Consider the following 18908-nt stretch of genomic DNA (forward strand, 5'->3'; position numbering starts at 1 on the left):
AATGTGCATATAAAAGATTGTGCAAAATTGATAATGAAAGAAAATTTGAAAAATTCTTAAAATTGTGTGCTCTTTCTGAATAATGACAGTTTAATTTTGACTTGAGAGTCCCTTTAAGGTTTTTAACTGCATATTGATTGAAAGACTTACCAGCACTACAAATAATTGGGACCTTCAGTAGTGACTTTTTAAAAATGGTATGTTAAAGGCACTGTGCCGTTTGCTAGCTTGGCTATTGGCTAAAAGGTGGAACTTAGTACATTTAACATACCTTTTTAAAAAGTGATCACTAAAGGTCCCATTTATTTTTAGTGCTGGTAAATCCTAACATTTTTGAAATGCTAAGATTTACCATCACTTTAACCACTTTGATGCACATAACAAGCTATGCTCTTTATGCACATTGCGGCTTGTGAGTGCATGGCAAGCCCTTTTCATCATGCAAAGGGATCCCCAATCAAACACTGTTTTCATCAATTCCCCACACTACAAGCTGGGGTTTATTGGTGGTCTAGTGGGCAGCACTTCTAGGCTTCACTGGTGATGTTACCACGTACGCACGTGGTGATGTCACAAAGGGGGCAGAACCGGGAAGTTTAATGTAGCTGCATGGAAGCTGGATCGGGAGAGAATCTTCAAACCTCTCAATCTCAACTCATTTAAAAGCTACAAACCTCCAAGACTCCAAGAATCGCTTGTTCTTTCAAATGGTGGTGGTGGTTGGAGCAGTACTACACAGCAGATGTTTTAAAATAAAGTAAAAAAGCACACAGGGATTTGCTTGGGAATGGGTCATGACCCCACATTCCACATACTTAATTTTATAAATAAGACTCTGACACAGATATGGGTGAAAAGGCCGTAGCCCGCAAGTTAAATATTAACCACAACTTTAACTTTTAAGAAGGTCCTTGCCCCTCAACACATAATGTGCCTTCCACTGGCACTTAGCCAGGCATGCCCCCCAGGAAATAACCTCTCCCCCTACATGAGGAGGTACCATTTTAATCAACTTAACCCAAACTCACCCTGCCACAGCTGCAACAACCACTAAAATCAGGGCGGGAGGGCAGCATCTTCCCGCTCAACTGTGACAGCTTCTGCTGACAACCCCTCTTATCACTCCCTTACACTCCCACATTACGTGGCTTAAGTGGGGTCAAAAATCCCTCCAGACAATTTCATTGTTCCGGGGTTGCCTTTATATGTGCAATAAAAACAGAAAATCTGGTAACTGTGAACACCTTGCAAGAAAAAACTGCTTTTATTTCTCTACTGCACAATAGGGCCTCTCTAATCTATATTATAACCCCTAAAAGCCCATATGGGTCCCTATCTCCCATGTGGCTACTGTTTATGACAATTTAATAAGGTGATCACAGTATCTTCAGTGATCACTTTGCCAGTTTCAAAATTATTTACTAAAATCTAAGCAAAAGTTTTATAGGTTTTTTTTACAGTTTTTGCTGTAGCTATCCCACATGCCATTAATTATAAACATAATAATAGTATATTCTGAATCAGCAGGGCCTGCTGAAAAAAAACCAATATATAATTTGTGTGGGTCACTCATTGAAATTTGACTTACAGTAAGGTTTAAATGTATGTAGCAAAAAAGCTCAAAATTGGCTCAACAGTGGGGTGAAAAAAAGGCTTAGCTGTGAAAGGGTTAAGGGAAATGAAAACTTAACTCTGGTGGAGGAGTGTGTCATGTCTATCTCCAAAACAACAATGCGCACACAGCTGCAGGCAGGGCAGGCACTCAGTCTTGCAATGCTTCGTGTAGGAGTAGGACTAGCATGTCAGACAGTTAGAGACAGGACGAGAAGAAACCTGCAGGGAGGCTGCAAGGGAAGAAGTAAGGAAATAAAAAACAGAGAAGCACTCAACCTGGGAACGAACAACAGCATAATAGCTTGCTCTATGGTTAGTTATCACCAAAGAAGCAGCCTCTTTTTGCTCAACATGTGCCTTTCACAGAGAATAACTGTCCTGTAGCATATCAGTCTGATCCTGACTTAACAGTGCAGTCCCTCTCTGAACGAGAGAAACAGCAAAACCCCAGACGTAGGTTTTGGCCTAGTGTGGGCCTTTTCAGTAAGGTGCAGCCATATCCCTCTGGGCACACTGAGCAACAGGTTCATGTCTGGCTTCCCACATCACCCTTAGAGAGACTTCCCTCAGGGTCAATAATTACTGACGAGGCCCACACTAGGCCGAATCATACGTCTGGGGTTTTGCCGTTTTCTCTCATTCAAAGAGGGATTGCCTAGTATTTCTGGACTGGACTGTACTGTTAAGTCAGGATCAGACTGATATATTAAAGGAAAGTTCTTCTCTGTGAAAGACACGTGTTGAGCAAAAAGAGGCTGCTTCTTAGGTGGTAACTAGCCATAGAACAAGCTTTAATACTATTGTTTGTTCCCAGGTTGAGTGCTTCTCTCTTTTTATTTATGCAAATTATGACCCTGAGGGAAGTCTCACTAAGGGTGATGAGGGAAGCCAGATATGGACCCGTGGCTCAGTGTGCCTATAGGGATATTGCTACACCTCACTGTTATATCAGGATCAGACTAATATATTACAGGAAAATTCTTCTCTGTGAAAGGCACATGTTGAGCAAAAAGAGGCTGCTTCTTGGGTGGTAACTAGCCATTGAACAAGCTAATACTTCTTTCTTTTTATTTAAGAAGTAAGGAAATGCCAGACAGCAGAGACTAAAAGAAGGCAAGTTACATCTCTATTAGACAGGAGACAGAGTAAATTATTTAGTGAATATGTGAGCAATACAGAGAGTTCATGCTGGAAATGTGGCAAAGTCCATGGTTTTCGTAATGTCAAGCACATGGGCAGAAATTTAAGCTTTGCAAGAAATATAATAATTTTGCCTCACTGTCCTAACAGGTACTTGGCTAGGAGAGTAATTTCTGTCCCTGCTGCAGTAAGACATACTGTACCTTTAAGGAGGCCTAGAAGATCATGTAGGCCCTAATTGTAGTAGTCTTTATAAGCTCTCTGTTTTCAGCATCAGGTTGCTTGTGTATTGCGTTAGTCTTACTCTGGCAGTTAACAAATTGGGTTTACTGAGTTGACTTCTGCTTCCCTTGACAACGCTTTTGTATTTACCATTGGTTTTAGACTGACTTGGTATATGACTTTAGCTTGTTTGTTGACTCTATATTTGTTTCACTATTTGTGCTGCTTTTCCCTGTGAGGCCTTGACTCGGACTGCCTGACTTAGATTTCCTTACCCTGGATTCCTCTGCTATCAGATAATTTGCATTTAAGTAACTTATGCAAATTCCCCTTCATCTGGATAGTAAGACTAAACTTTTACAAAGGTATGGTTTTCTTTGATTGAATTTATAACTTCCAGTTACTTTCTTGTATTTAATTGATGTGTTTTTTTGAAACAACAGTGATCCACCTAACACTAGAGAAGAGGTGTGCCGGCCAGGAAAGTGGTTTGCTGTTTGTTACATTCAATGTCTAAGCAATGCATGCTGTTGAGACAAATACCACTGGCGAGAAGGATATGATGAAGCTGGTGTCCATGCCTGATAAAAAATCAATAGTAAAAGTGGTAGCTCATGGCACAGTGATAGCATTCAAAGTTGATACTGGAGAAAATACTAATGTGATTCCTGAGATACTATGGACAAGCCTAGACTAAAACTGCAGATACAAAAGAAAATATTGAGAGCATATAATGGACTTGACATCCCTATACTTTGTTTACAGTCTAAACAAAAGCTAGGGCTGGTCAAAAAACTGTTTGAAATTACAGAAATAAAACATTAGAGCACTACTACCTTGCTAGAGGACTACAAGGTCTGCTTTGTAAGCTCCTGTAGAAAAAAAATATATATTTAAAACCTGGAGCAGCACCAGTAATTGATTCAGCACAGAAAGTACCAGTAGCCTTAAGAGATAAGCTTAAAATGAGCTACACCACCTCCTAAAATTGTCATAGAACATGTTACATGAGCCAACATAGTGAGTTCCCTTTTTAGCTATTGTGACTAAAAAGGATGGTTCATTAAGACTGTGTTTGGAACCATAGGGTTGAATGCCAACATTAAAAGAGAACATTACCATATTCCAACAAGAAAGATGGCAGGTTGGATTGTGGGAGGAAAAGGGTCATAAATATGTATCCCAAGCTCTTTCAGAGAGTAGGGAAATGTTCCCTCACGGGGCTCTTTTTCATCAATTTGGTCTATCTGAGAATAATCTATTTGCTTACCTTCAATTATGTCACTTTTATTATAAGCAGCTTGGTGCTTCAGCGACTCTCAGTAATTGGGCAGAGATTGATATATGTATTAACAGCTACAGGAAAGGTAATATTGCAATCTCTCTAGTCTATGATCTTATGTTAGCTAAAGAGAGCTTGCCTTTTATTGACAGCTATGTAATGTTTGGATCAGTATGTTCCCGGAGATTGAGGCAGACACCATTAAGCAAAGCTTTGTCTCTTTAGAGAAATGCATTATCCCGATAAACTGGAAATAATCTCACTTTAAACTTATTAATAACTATTACCTATCACCATTTAAGATGTTGCTTTTTTTTCCTAAACAGCTTTTCGCTTGTAATCGATGTCGATATCTGAGTGCTAATGTATTGCAAATGTTATAGTTATGTCCTAAAGTGTTTCAGTTCTGGCAGAAAATTCAGTATTGGTTTTCTCAATTGTTTAAAGTATCTTTTCAATTTCTGCCAGAACAGATAATATTTTTGAGGACTCCTAGTGATTTGTCTCCATATTATCAATATGCGTTAAAAACTGTCATTCTAACAGCCAGGTTTCTGATTATTAAGAATTGGCTAGCTTTTACAGCACCTTCCATGGCTAAATTTATTAAAGAAATTCAACTCCATATAATATTTGAATCCTTTTACAAGTGATTAGCTTCAGAAAAAAAAATCTCTAAATTTATACATAGCTGGTTGCCAGTAATTAAATCTTACCCTCTATCGGTGCAAAAAAATATTCTCACCCCTTTCCTCAGCTCCAAGTGTTTTGCGGATCTGGTACTTTTGAATGAATTTCCTCCTATGTGGGCTGCGAACTTTAGAGAGATGTGACAGGCCGTGGGAGAGTTGGGGTGTTTTTTTGTTTTTTGTTTTTTTTCTTCTTCCTCCCCCCCCCCTTTTTTTCTTCTCTTCTTTTTTGCCTTGTCAGAAAATTGTATCCATTTAGGGGTAAATAAGATGCTATGTCGATCATTAAGATGTAACAGTATGAATATTGTTGGGGGGTTTTATTCGTGCTTTGTGGCCTACTTGTATCTTATTCCCCAAGTATGTAAATATTGTGTTAATATTCTGTCTTTTTTTCTGTACCCTGAATTGGATTACCATTAAAAAGTAAACTTTAAAAAAAAAAAAAAAAAAGAAAGATGGCAGGTACCCAGGTGTTTTGGACTATGAGTAGAATGTATATAGTCTAAGAAGCGCCTCAAAGTGCGCAAAGGATTTAGTTAGGAGTATATTAAAACATTTATTATATAATGCAATCAAAAACAATAAAAAATAGTAGAAAATTACCAGTTACAGTGCTAAGTGCTAATAGTCACTGTTCATATAATCACTCATGGATCCATGTGATATCTTAAAAATATATAAAAATACATAAAAAATACAATACAAAAATACATAACAAAGTTTGGGTAAATGCAGTATGTCTTATCCTGTGCAGAATTTGCCTGTTATGTATCTTGTCCCAGTCCAAAATGTTTGTAAAGTTCAGTGTGTAGATCCTCACAAATGTGATATAAATCCTGCTTAGTGGTGCATGCAAGGGTATGTAAAAGGTAATAATCCAAAAACCCTGTAATGTTCCCAAATCCAAATGTGGGAAATTCACAAAAAAAAACAATAAAGATATAAGAAAACTCCAATGATGTGCAAAGTAAAAAAATTGTTGTGTTCTCAAAAGAAAAAAATTGAAAAAATTATAAATTAAAGACGAAAAAATGTGAAAAACTGTGAGTCTGAAAGATGTGAAACAAAGATATAACTTTCTGGTGCTCCTTAGTTCTGTTAGAATGAGTAATCCTACAGAAGGTAGCAATAATCCAAAATTGAAGATATAAAAAAAAAAAAAAATACTCCCAGTGTAGACCTGTGGAATACAAAAACAAAATAGTGCAAAATCGCTTATAATAACATAAATATGAATGAAATGAGGCTTACCATAAAAAGACAGTCTTGAGAAAGGCCTAAGGAAGGGCCGAAACGCGTATACATTCTACTCATTATCATATTCAAGATAGACTAGGTATCCTGATTTTAAGGAGCTATAAGGATCTTGTTTGGGAGGGCGCTGTGAGACACCAATTTTCCATTGCAACTCTGTTTTGGACTATGTTTAGCCCCTGAAACATTTAATCAAACCATACAGCAATTATTTGACAAGGTGTCTAAGTTTACATTGATGACATACTAATTTGGGGTACTACAGAAAGTGAACATAACAACAGACATAGCAATTGCATGTAACACAGATTGCTCAGGAAAATGAATTAAAAACAAAATGTAATCTGGGAGAAATCATCTCCAGCAAAGGTGACCTGTTCCAACTAAAGTACAGGCTACTGAGGAAATGGAATCCTCTCCTAGCAAGAAGGATTTACAGATAAGTCTGGGCATGGTAACTTACTTGGGAATATTTATACCTAATCTGTCAGAAAAAAATAAACATATGAGATGGTTATTGTTGAAGGATGCTGAATGGTATTGGGAAAAGAACATAAAGCAGATTTTTTGTTAATGATAAAATTGCTCAGCATAGCACTTACTTTGCATTATTTTGATATCTAACATAAAACTAAGATTTTCCTGGATGCATCTAAAGATGGACTAGGTACAGTTGGAGGCCTATTGTATATGCTGCAAGAACTGTCACTGATATACTACTTGTGCTTCAGTAATATAGTCATAGTGAAAAGCAATATTATAACAATCTGATATTTTCTTGATACAACATAAATTAAAGTTGTTTTCATTCAATCAATAAATCAATCAGAAATATCAACACAAAACAAAAAAAAAAACGTAGTGGCTTATTCACAAGAGCATCTTCTCTTTGCTTGTCGCTTGTACTCCTCTTCTGGGCCATCTTTTGTCAATGTCCAACAGTAATCAGCATACATAGAAGTGTTCCTCCTACCCTGATATCCATGAAATGCCTTGGTGGAACCGTTCACTGTGTTCATCACTGCACTACAGTTGTCATGAAAGAAGTCCAAATGAGAGTCAAGAAAGCTAGGGCTTCAAAGTATATACACATATGTATATGTGTATACATTTATATATATATATATGCATGTGTTTATATGCATACATAATGTATGTATATACATAAATATAAATACACATATAAACATAAAACCATATGTAAACACACACACACACACACACACATATATATATATATATATATACATATATATATATATATATACATATACATACATACACATACATCCATTATAGTCCTTTACATTCAAGCACCTTGTTCACATAACATATACCTTTTAACCCTTATAACTTATTTTTTTTATATTTATATGAATAATATTTATTAGATATTGTATATATGAGTGTAACACGTTGTGTTAATGTTTTATGCAACTTTTTTTTTAGTCCTAACCCTTTACACAAGGTCTTCAGTTGTGTTAACTGGACAAGCACAAATTTAGTTTGCGCTCGTGCAGTTGCTTTTATTTTAAACTTGTAATACACAAGTAAGTTAAAGGCACACTGAACCTAATTTTTTTCTTTCATGATTCAGATAGAGAATGCAATTTTAAGCAACTTTCTAATTTACTTCTATTATCAATTTTTCATAGTTCTCTTGCTATCTTTATTTGAAAAAGAAGGCATCTTAGCTAAGGAGCCAGCAAATTGTTGGTTCAGAACCATGAACAGCACTTGTTTATTGGTGCTGTCCAATCAGCAAGGACAACCCAGGTTGTTCACCAAAAATGGGCCAGCATTTTAACTTACATTCTTGCTTTTCAAATAAACATACCAAGAGAATGAAGAACATTTGATAATAGAAGTAAATTAGAAAGTTGCTTAAAATTTCATGCTCTATCTGAATCACGAAAGAAAAAACTTTGGGTTCAGTGTCCCTTTAACACAGGAGCTATATTCCAATATCGTGTGCATGCTAATGTTAGCACGCCACTTGCAATCTAGCCCAATGTGAGTATTGTTATTTAGTGAGATACAGTATATAGATACATAGATAGCTAAGTAATATCTTATATATTGAATTATTAATTACCTTATAATATTTCATGTTTTAATATAATTTTATATGTATATTTTTAGGTACTTTTGTATATAACATATTAGATTCAGCATCATTCGTAAATATTCATATGATTTCATTGAATATGTAAATTAAAAGTGTTTCATGTTTGCATTACAATTTGTAATGGTCATTCTGTCCCCTTAGAGGTCAATATAATTTTTGTACACTATCAGCATTTAGTTAATGGAAAGTTGCTAATGGCTTCAGAATAAATTGAACCAAAATTAACACTTTAGGTTGTAATGGAAGCTGAAAGTGACCCTTAGGTACTGTAATGTAGTTAGCGCAAAACAAAAATTTAATAGTTTTGTGAGCAGCCATTGTAACTGTTGGACCGTCAAAAATAATTGCAGACCTCAAAATAAACATGACCTAAATTGTTAAAAATACAAATAACTCTATTATATTAAAACTATATTTATACTATTTAATGTTTAGTTAGTGAGAGGCCTTACAAAATAGCATAAATATAGTTTTAATATAATAGAGTTATTTGTATTTTTAACAATTTAGGTCATGTTTATTTTGAGATCGGTAATTAATTTTGACAGTCCAACAGTGTCCACTAGAATTGCATAATCAACAGATGCAAAAACAAGACAATGCAATAGCAGTTACTCTGAATTTTAAATGAGCAGTAGATTTTTTTTTTGGATACATTTTAAGATTGACGTTGATCTGATAAATTTCAAGATTGATTTCAATTTATCAGTCCCCTATATCATGTGACAGTCATCAGCCAATATATATTGTAAACTCTTGCAAATGCTCTGTAGTAGTTGCAGAGGGCTTAAAGGGACAGTAAAGTCATAATTAGACATTCATGATTTAGACAGAGCATACAATTTTAAACAACTTTCCAATTTACTTTTATTATTTAATTTGCTTCCTTCTCCTGTTATCCTTTGCTGAAAGGTTTATCTAGGAAAGCTCAGGCGCAGCAAATAATCTAGGTTCTAGATACTGATTGGTGGCTGCATATATATATCGATTGTCATATGTTCACTCATGTTTTCAGTTAGAAACAAGAAGTGCATTGCTGCTCCTTCAACAAATTAAATACATTTTATAAGCACGGTTTTTTGAGGTTATTCCCCACCTCCCTCTAGTCAGGGGTCTCTTTAAGGAAGCTGAATGGAAGGGTAAGTATTAGCTCTCTGCTTCCTTAAGCCCTAGGGACCCCCAGGCAATATTTTGCTCTTTCAAACAATGGCAACTTGGTTTAAAAAACAAAACAAAAAAACAAAAAAAAACACACATTTTGTAGGAAAGGAATCTCTAAAGGCCTGTAACAACTAATCAAAAGATGGCTACAGACCCCCCAAGACGCCTAGATTTTAAGGTCTAAACCCCCTATTACGTCCTACGTAGTGTAGCATAACCTGAATAAATAAGACAGCACACCAAGTTGGGAGAAAAAGACCGGTCACGGTCGCGTTTATTAAATAAACAAATAACTAGTGCCTAATGTGTTATTCAAATTATCTTAGGCACTTTAAACTCTTAATTCCAAAAGTTCGTAAACAAAAAATGTTGGCGGCATCTTTCCCTAACCTAGCCCCTTTAAGCAGATGGTCACGGCCCCTTTCGATGTTTGCAGCGTTACACCCGGCTGTCACACCCAATGGCACTGAGAGAGAGCTGTGATGGTTTAGAGGTATTCAGTCTTGTTCGCAAGGGAGAGGATCCCCAGACCGGCGCCTGGGGGGCGTAACCCCTCCCCTTTTTAGACCATCACTCTTCTCTCTCCATGCCCGCTCCCCAGGGTCCTGACCACCCACCTGCCAAGGCATCAACCCAACCCGGTAAGGTGACCTCCATCAATCGAATTGTACAACTCTATTGATAGAGGTGGGTGACTAAATTAAGAACCCGGTCTTACACAAAGCTAGCTCAAGTAAACCTACCCCTGCCGGGTTAACTCACCCTACCACAGCCACATCGCCGCCAATTCACTGCTACTCCAGGGACAGGTGGGCGGGAAACTTTCTCCTTGAAGTCTGGAACCCAAACGAGGCCGGATACCCTGCTGCAGGACCCTATAAAGGTAAGAACAAACACCGCCTCCTCTCCTGCAACATTGTAACAAAACACAATCTCACATCCTCCAGACTTCAAGTTGGTAATCCCTTAATGTTGTTACAGGCCCACTAGAGGGCCCTCCACTCTCATAAGGTCTAAACCCCTATTACGTCCTACGTAGTGTAGCATAACCTGAATAAATAAGACAGCACACCAAGTTGGGAGAAAAAGACCGGTCACGGTCACGTTTATTAAATAAACGAATAACTAGTGCCTAATGTGTTATTCAAATTATCTTAGGCACTTTAAACTCTTAATTCCAAACTTGGCAACAAGTTAGTAAACAGAAAACGTTGGCGGCATCTTTCCCTAACCTAGCCCCTTTAAGCAGATGGTCAAGGCCCCTTTCGATGTTTGCAGCGTGACACCCGGCTGTCACACCCAATGGCACTGAGAGAGAGCTGTGATGGTTTAGAGGTATTCAGTCTTGTTCGCAAGGGAGAGGATCCCCAGACCGGCGCCTGGCGGGCGTAACCCCTCCCCTTTTTAGACCGTCACTCTTCTCTCTCCGTGCCCGCTCCCCAGGGCCCTGACCACCCGCCACAAGAGCCAGGCTTTCTCTTGCCACCACACAAACCGACAGGCACCTATAATAACTTAACATATCAACTGTAACAATAACCTTAATAACAAATAACAATCAAACTTTTTTTTTTAAAAACTATAGTACCCTTAACAAAGCGCTCCTAATGTCCTTTAAGAACATGTCCAACCCAACATCGGTCAGGTGGACCCCATCAGGACAAAATAGGTCCTTCTTGTCGTCTGTTATCCCATCTTGTCTAATCACGAAGTCCCCCAACTCTCTTTTGACCTTTTTTCGCACGTTATATGCAGCTTTCTGGGTCACAATGTGACTCCAATGCAGCCGAGCAACCACATTGGACCAACCTATTTTGACCTCTTTCAACCACGTGTGAACCCACTTAATATCCACTGTCATCCTCTTAATAAGGTCCAGGGCCAGCAATGAGCCTAAGTCATTACCCCCCAGATGCAGCAATATAACATTAGGCTATCCCCACCTCCTATGTGCCTCCTGCAACAATGCTGGCAAATCGTCCCACACAAGGCCCCTGCATCCTAACCACCAGAAGTTGGCCCTGGATGTTTGGAATCCAAGCTGTTGCCCTTCCGGCGTCCGCAGCACCCTGATGGATGCCCAATGGATAAATGAGTGGCCTATTATCCACACTCGAACAGGGGGTGAACTTCCTAATGTACCTGGTGAAACAGACAACACCCTATTAGCCTGAGCCAGAGCCCTGGCCCACGATACAGCCCCCACTGCTCAACTCCCTTATCAGCAGCCCCCCACCCCTGCACCAACCCACTAACCCCCTCGGGTACCCCTTTGGTGCCAACCTTACATGAATCAATTAAGTGTAATTGAACCACATCCTTTCCTAGGAATGTGGTCCTGGTGTGGGCCTAATATACGTTTTATACTGGGCTGATCTCCATCTTCCCAAGCGCTTTATCTCGGCTGATGATTCCCTTTTCCCCGCTGTGCTAGTTGCTGCGCCGATCCTAAACGAATGGGCAGCTATTCTTTTGGGGTCTAACCCAGTTATCTCCGCTGGTTTTGCGAGAACCCTCCTAAACTGAAATATCGACAATGCAGTCCCATCCTCGTGCATGAGGAACTGAGCACAATGCCCCGGACGGAGTTTCGCAAACTCTTCCACACATCGCACAGGGCAGCATACTGCTTCCTCCTGTCTCGCCAGGGGCAACCATGTGCCTTTACCCTCCTGATCCGTTTTGGACCTTGGGACAAATAATAGCACACCCCCTTGGGCTAACCGCACATGTTCCGCCAGTACCCCCCCCTGTCCCTTTCGTTTTGGATGATGACACTAATTCGCTCACACGCAGAGTCCCTGCAAATGCTATTGCAAAAGCTGTTCTAAAGAGTAACCTCTCATATTCCGATTTGCAGACCTCCTGTAAACCAAGTGCCAACTGCCTCAGTCTACTGGATGTAATAGGTTCCCTGTAGTCCTTTATACAGGGAACCATTCTCCCCCACCCCTTCAGCACTTTTCTAAGCAGAAAAGCCCTTGAGTGATCCACACAACCCAGTGCCTTGTTAAAGAAGGACACTGCTGCCAGCCTACCTGCAGCTCCTGCCTTGCTAATGCCTTCCCGTCTCAACAAAGCCAGCCATTCCAACACATGCACCCTAGTGGCCCCTTGTACCTGTACGCCCCTCTGACGAGAGAAAGTCTCCCATCTGTTCCAGTGGCCCAAGTAGGTCGCCCAAGTCTTCGGAGCCAAGGGACGCCTTAACTAAACTGAGGATGCCTTCCCAACCTTCATCAACTGCCAAAGAGAAGATGGGCACGTTAGACCCTCCTTCGCCGCCCTGGGTGCTGCTTTCCTAAACTGCCCCCAATTGAATCGAGAGAGTGCATCAGCAATCACATTCTGCACTCCCGGGACGTGTTTGGCGTTGAAACAGATGTTGAGCTGCAAGCAGCGCAACACCAGGTGCCTCAAATAGCATACCACATTTGGTGAAGCCGCAGACAACCTATTAATGGCATACACCACACTCAGGTTGTCCGTCCAGAACACCACAACCTGTTCGCTAACCGAACACCCCATGTTTCTACAGCTGCAACTATGGGGAACAGCTCCAATAGCGTCAAGTTCCTGACACACCCGGCCTCTATCCATTCTCTGGGCCACGGAGCTGCACTCCACTCCCCATCCAGGTAAGCTCCATACCCAGAGCCGCCTGCCTCGTCCGTGAAGAGGTGAAGAGCTTGATTAGAAACTGGCGGGTGCCTCCAGAGGCAAACCCCGTTGAAGTTGACCAGGAACCTGGCCCAAACCTCTAAATCCTCCTTCACCTCAGCCGTGACACGCGCCCATTTAGCCCGCCCCGGAGGGCCATTCAATTGGCCCTCAAGGCGGCGATTGAATACCCTTCCCATTGGAATCACACGCCCTGCAAAATTCAGAAGGCCGAGCAATGACTGAACCTCCCTAATAGGGACCCTATCGCGCCCCATAAATGACCTGACCATCTGCAGCATTCGCTGCACTTTGTCGTCAGGCAATCTGCAGACCGCATGCACCGTGTCAATTTCTATCCCAAGAAATGTTATACACGTACAGGGACCCTGCGTCTTCTCATCCGCCAGGGGTACCCCGAAACTGGCCATCAATTCCTTCATGACTTTCATGAGCTGTTCACAATCTGCGCAACCCGCTCTCCCCACCAAAAGGAAGTCGTCGAGGTAATGAGCAATCGCCCCACCTCCTGACGCCGTCTCGACCACCCAGTGCAAAAAGGAACTGAAACACTCGAACAACGAACAGGACAAGGAACACCCCATTGGTAGGCACCTGTCCACGTAGTAAGACCCCTTGAACTTCATCCCCATGAGCCTAAATGCTGAGGGATGGAGGGGCAGCAGCCAGAACGCAGACTCTATGTCGAGCTTTGCCAGCAGCGCCCCCGGGCCACACGCCCTAACCACCTCTAGAGCATTATCAAAAGATTGATAATGCTCCGAGCTGATTTCTGGGTCAATACCATCATTGACTGACCCCCCTTTTGGGAAAGACAGGTAATGAATCAACCTAAATTTCCCCGGCTCCTTTTTTGGCACCACTCCCAAAGGCGAGACCACAAGGTTTGCGATGGGGAGCTCCGCGAATGGGCCAGACACCCTACCCATCGCGACTTCCTTTGCCAATTTTTCCCTCACCACGTGTGGGAATTCATAAGCCGTCTTCAAATTTTTGTGCACCCCTGACCCCAGGACATTCCTCGTAACTGGGATCTCAAAACCCCACTCCAGACCCGCCCGGAGCAGCTCCGCTGCCTCCCGGTCTGGATAATTTGCCAGCCATGCTAGTATAGGAGACAGCTTAAGCAGGGTTGGGGCCCTTGACCCCAACTCCAGTTTTCTGTGCTGGTTTAAGCTGCCCCTGGTCCTTGCGTTTACTGCAATCGGCTCCTGGGTGGGGACCCCCACAGTACCTGCAGATGTGCCGAAAGGAGCAGCTGCTCCCCCTGTCACACAACTTGTCCTGAAATTTACAGCACTCTCGCCCCCGCCTACTGACCCTCGCGACCTGCCACGGCAACCCCTGCTGCGCCTGTGCAGGGGGCGTGGCGCCCCCTTCCAGCCCTAGTTTCGACCACAGGTGCATGTCCTGTGTGCCGAAATGCAGTAAGGGATTCCCCACCATCTTACTCCTGAAGGCCATGTCATATTCTCTCCATGCACCCTCTTTAAATCTGTTATGGATATCCTCTATAGTATCCTGATACTTAAAGAGGTTGTGGCCTTGCAGTGGCCACCTATCCACGTAACAGGCCGCTAGCACTCGGAAGCATTTCAGCCATTCTTCGTACGTTTCAGGCCTGCGTACCTTTTTGGACCCAGAGCCGTCCTGGGCCCTTTCTTTTGCCCTAAACGCATCCAGTGAGAGGTCAAAAACGTTCACATAACGACCCTCCTGTATTTTCTTTACTATTTTCATCTTAAGGTGCCCGTATAGTGAATGGACCAGACACGGGTACATATCCCCCTGCACCGCCACCTTACGAGGCACTGCGTCCCCTGGGGTACCGCCCCCAGGCCCTATAGCCCCTTGGTCCCCTTCCACGGGCCCCGGCCCCCTGTCCTCCAGGTCCTCCCCACTATCTGAACCTGATCCGCTAGATGAAGACCCTGTGTCAGCGTGTAATGTGTGAGGTGCATAGTACTCACAATTTCCTGGGCGGTCTGCTTCGATGGGTGCCTGAGTTGTTGATCCAGTCTGATCCAACTGCTCGCTGCTCTGACCTGCCACTACCAGCGCACTGGAAGCCTCGGTTGCCATTGCTGAAGCAGTCCTATTCTGTACCTGTGGAGACAAGGCAACTTGGCCAACAGGTGGTGTGTCAAAAGAGACATTCCTCCCTTCCACCCTATAATCCCCCCCAGCATTCATCCCCAGAGCCGCTGACACAGCCCTTCTAATCAAAACTTCCTGTCCAGGCCCCTCCTGGGCATGGGCACTCAACCCCTGGGGGGCCTGCTGCCTGGCCACCTCATGCAGCGCAGTCTCTACAGCCCTCTTTATGATTTCCTCCTGCACCTGCATACTATTAACCTGGCTTGCAGCCGTCATGCACATAGAAACCCTTAGTCTAGGATAACCCTGCTCCTGGTTCACAGACACCACACACCTATGCTCACCAATCGCCGTATCCCCACTCATGCCATACTGTGACCCATGAGCGCTAACGTGCGTTATCCCCGGATGTGTCCTCCCTCTGCCTCTAGTGGCATCCCCCACACACATGCCACTACTAGAATCTATGCCCCTCACAGTCCTGCTGCCAACGTTTGTGCTCCCTGCTGCTCCAGACATACTCACATGGCCGCAAGCGTCATCCCCCATGTGCGCATGTGCACTTGCATGGGGACCGCTGATACCCAAGGCCGCTGGCGCAATCATCCTAGGCCCATCAGTCCCTGCTGCCACTGACACACACCTCTGGCAGCCAGCCTCAATGCCCATGCGTGCATGCGCCCTTGTGCTAGGCCCATCAGTACTCGCGTGCGCCTGCGCACTTGTACTAGGCCCCTCGACCACGCTGCACCACAGAGCCTAGGGTTGCCACCTCAGCCATGTTTTCCTGGACACTTATAAGTTAAACATTCTGCAGGGTGTGCAGGGAGGAACATGTATTGTGTTTCTGGACAGCGCTATTTATATTCCTCCCTGCACACCCTGCAGCATGTGTAACTTATAAGTGTTCTGTATTTTAAGGGACAGGTGGCAACCCTAGCAGAGCCTCCACCTCACCAGCTGCCCTAACGGCACCCGGTGAGTACTCCTGCCTCCCTCCTGTGCCGCCTGTTGCCACCCCACCCGCGGCCGGAAGCCTCCCCAAGTTACCTGAGCCGCTCCGGTCGCGAGTAGCGTCTACTCCTCCTGTGACCCTCCCTCCAAGATGGCGGCCGAGATCCTCCTCCTCTGACGAACTTGAGGAGTACATCTCCCGCGATCTGACATCTGAGAGGGCTGGGCCCGCTGCGCACTCTGCACTACCTGACCTTGGGGGCCCCGACCCACCGGCCTGAACTACTGCCGCACCACCGACAGCCTGGGCCGCATCCTGGCCCTGCCCTTGCACAGATGGGGCCATGGCTGATGCCAGAGATTGGGCTAAAGCCAGGACTGCCGCCATGGCTGCCGGTGGCAATGCTGGCAAAGAACCAGCATGATCACCCCCCATTATCGACCCCGGTCCACTACTAGGAACCCCCAGCTCCTGAGGGCCTTCCCGCCTTCACTGGGACCAGCCTGGGCCTCTCCACAGCCCTCTCCACCAGGCTGAGAATGAGACACACCCCTAGGGCCTTCCCTAACTGAGATACTAGCTTTGGTCCCAGTACCCCCTCTCCCACCCTTGGCAGGCCCCTTTCCTTTATTAAAACTCCTCTGGGGTGGCGTTTTTTGGGGTGTGTGGGGTACCACATCATCAGACCCATGCTCCTCTGACTGTCTTGCAGGTCCTCTGATGAACTTGAGGAGTACATCTCGCGCGATCCGCCATCTGAGAGGGCTGGGCCCGCTGCGCACTCTGCACTACCTGACCTTGGGGGCCCCGACCCACCGGCCTTAACTACTGCCGCACCACCGACAGCCTGGGCCGCATTCTGGCCCTGCCCTCGCACAGATGGGGACATGGCTGATGCCAGAGATTGGGCTAAAGCTAGGACTGCCGCCATGGCTGCCGGTGGCAACGCTGACAAAGAACCAGCATGATCACCCCCCATTATCGACCCCGGTCCACTACTAGGAACCCCCAGCTCCTGAGGGCCTTCCCGCCCCCCACTGGGACCAGCCTGGGCCTCTCCACAGCCCTCTCCACCAGGCTGAGAATGAGACACACCCCTATGGCCTTCCCTAACTGAGATACTAGCTTTGGGCCCAGTACCCCCTCTCCCACCCTTGGCAGTCTCCTTTCCTTTATTAAAACTCCTCTGGGGTGGCGTTTTTTTGGGGTGTGGGGGGTACCACATCATCAGACCCATGCTCCTCTGACTGTCTTGCAGGTCCTTTCTTCCTGGACGTCATCTCCACGACCTCCCCGTATCTCTTGGGTTGCAGAGATTTCCTCCTGGATCTATCCATCTCCAAATCTTCCTTCAGGGACACAGAAAACTTTCTCCTTGAAGTCTGGAACCGAAAAGAGGCCGGATACCCTGCTGCAGGACCCTATAAAGGTAAGAACAAACACCGCCTCCTCTCCTGCAACATTGTAACAAAACACAATCTCACATCCTCCAGACTTCAAGTTGGTAATCCCTTAATGTTGTTACAGGCCCACTAGAGGGACCTCCACTCTCAAAAGCCCAGTAGGCCCTCTTTAAAAACCATGGCCCCATATAGCTTTTAATAGCCAGTTGATCACTATGGTAATAATGATCACCTGGCTAAATAATTGTTTATTACTTGAGTACAGGCTCAATGGAGCCCCTATCTGCAGATCAAAGTTATTACTAATTTGCCTTTTTGTATATGAGGCTAACCTCTTTCTCTTTTTACAAAAGAGTTAAAACACACATACTATTATTTACATTTAATTATTATACTTTTAATAACAATAACAATTGTATAGTTTCAATCTGCTTCCTCTGCAAAAAAACAAACAAAAAAAACAAGATTTTGAATGTGTAATTTTCTCATTAAAATGATTAAGAGTAGGACTTTGATGTGAGCAGCAGCTAAAACTTCAATAAAATTCAGCACAGGGGTTGGAATAGATTGTCAGTTAAAGGGTTAAATACCAATTACTCTTTAAATTAGAAATGTTAAAATACTGTCTGTCTGATTTTTTTTTACACCTGAGACCTCATATCTTTGAGTCCTTATAACATTTGTGTGCAATATTTTTTTTAATAATATTTATTAGGTAGTGTTATTATAAATGTAAGTGTACTTTGTAATGTATTGTTGATGTGGTTTGTGACACTTTTTTGTTAACCAGGTAACCAGAGCTCTGAGGAGTGGACGCGGTAATCATTCTAGAGTAAATCGCATTTGCGCTCAAGCGATTGCATTTACCTTCAACTCGTAATACCAGTGGCAAACCCAAGGAGTGGGAAAACCCACGATTAACCACTTATCGCTTGCGTGCAAACGTTTGCACTTCCCTCGTAATCTGGCCCTAAGTTGGCAATATTTTGTATTATTAAATTTAAATAAGTAAAACCTGTTTTTATGATTATTCTAAGTATTGTACCATCAGCCTAAACTATTTTTCCTGTTTCAACTATCGGAGGTTATAACAGTTAAAAAGTCCACATTCATATATAAGTGAAAAATACCTGTAGCATAAAATGGAAGTGCAGCTAGAAAGTGGATAATAGAATGCAGCAGGCTAGGGTTGCCACCTTGAAAGAAAAGTGTTTTAGAGAACCCTTAAGAAAGAATACACTTATGACACACACATTCGGCACTCTTCTTGTGAATCAAT

At 43.3% G+C, this 18908-nt stretch overlaps 1 long non-coding RNA gene across 1 annotated transcript in view; it reads left to right on the plus strand.

The window, feature by feature from the left end:
- The window catches only part of LOC128647756 (uncharacterized), an 81439-nt gene extending 63933 nt beyond the window's left edge, over positions 1–17506 (plus strand). Inside the window, exon 3 of the long non-coding RNA XR_008400406.1 lies at positions 17485–17506. This is a non-coding gene — a long non-coding RNA (uncharacterized LOC128647756). The remainder of the gene's footprint in view (positions 1–17484) is intronic.
- Positions 17507–18908: the final 1402 nt, after the last annotated feature.

The sequence above is a fragment of the Bombina bombina genome, chromosome 2, assembly GCF_027579735.1.
Source record: "Bombina bombina isolate aBomBom1 chromosome 2, aBomBom1.pri, whole genome shotgun sequence".
NCBI classification, from domain to species: Eukaryota; Metazoa; Chordata; class Amphibia; order Anura; family Bombinatoridae; genus Bombina; species Bombina bombina.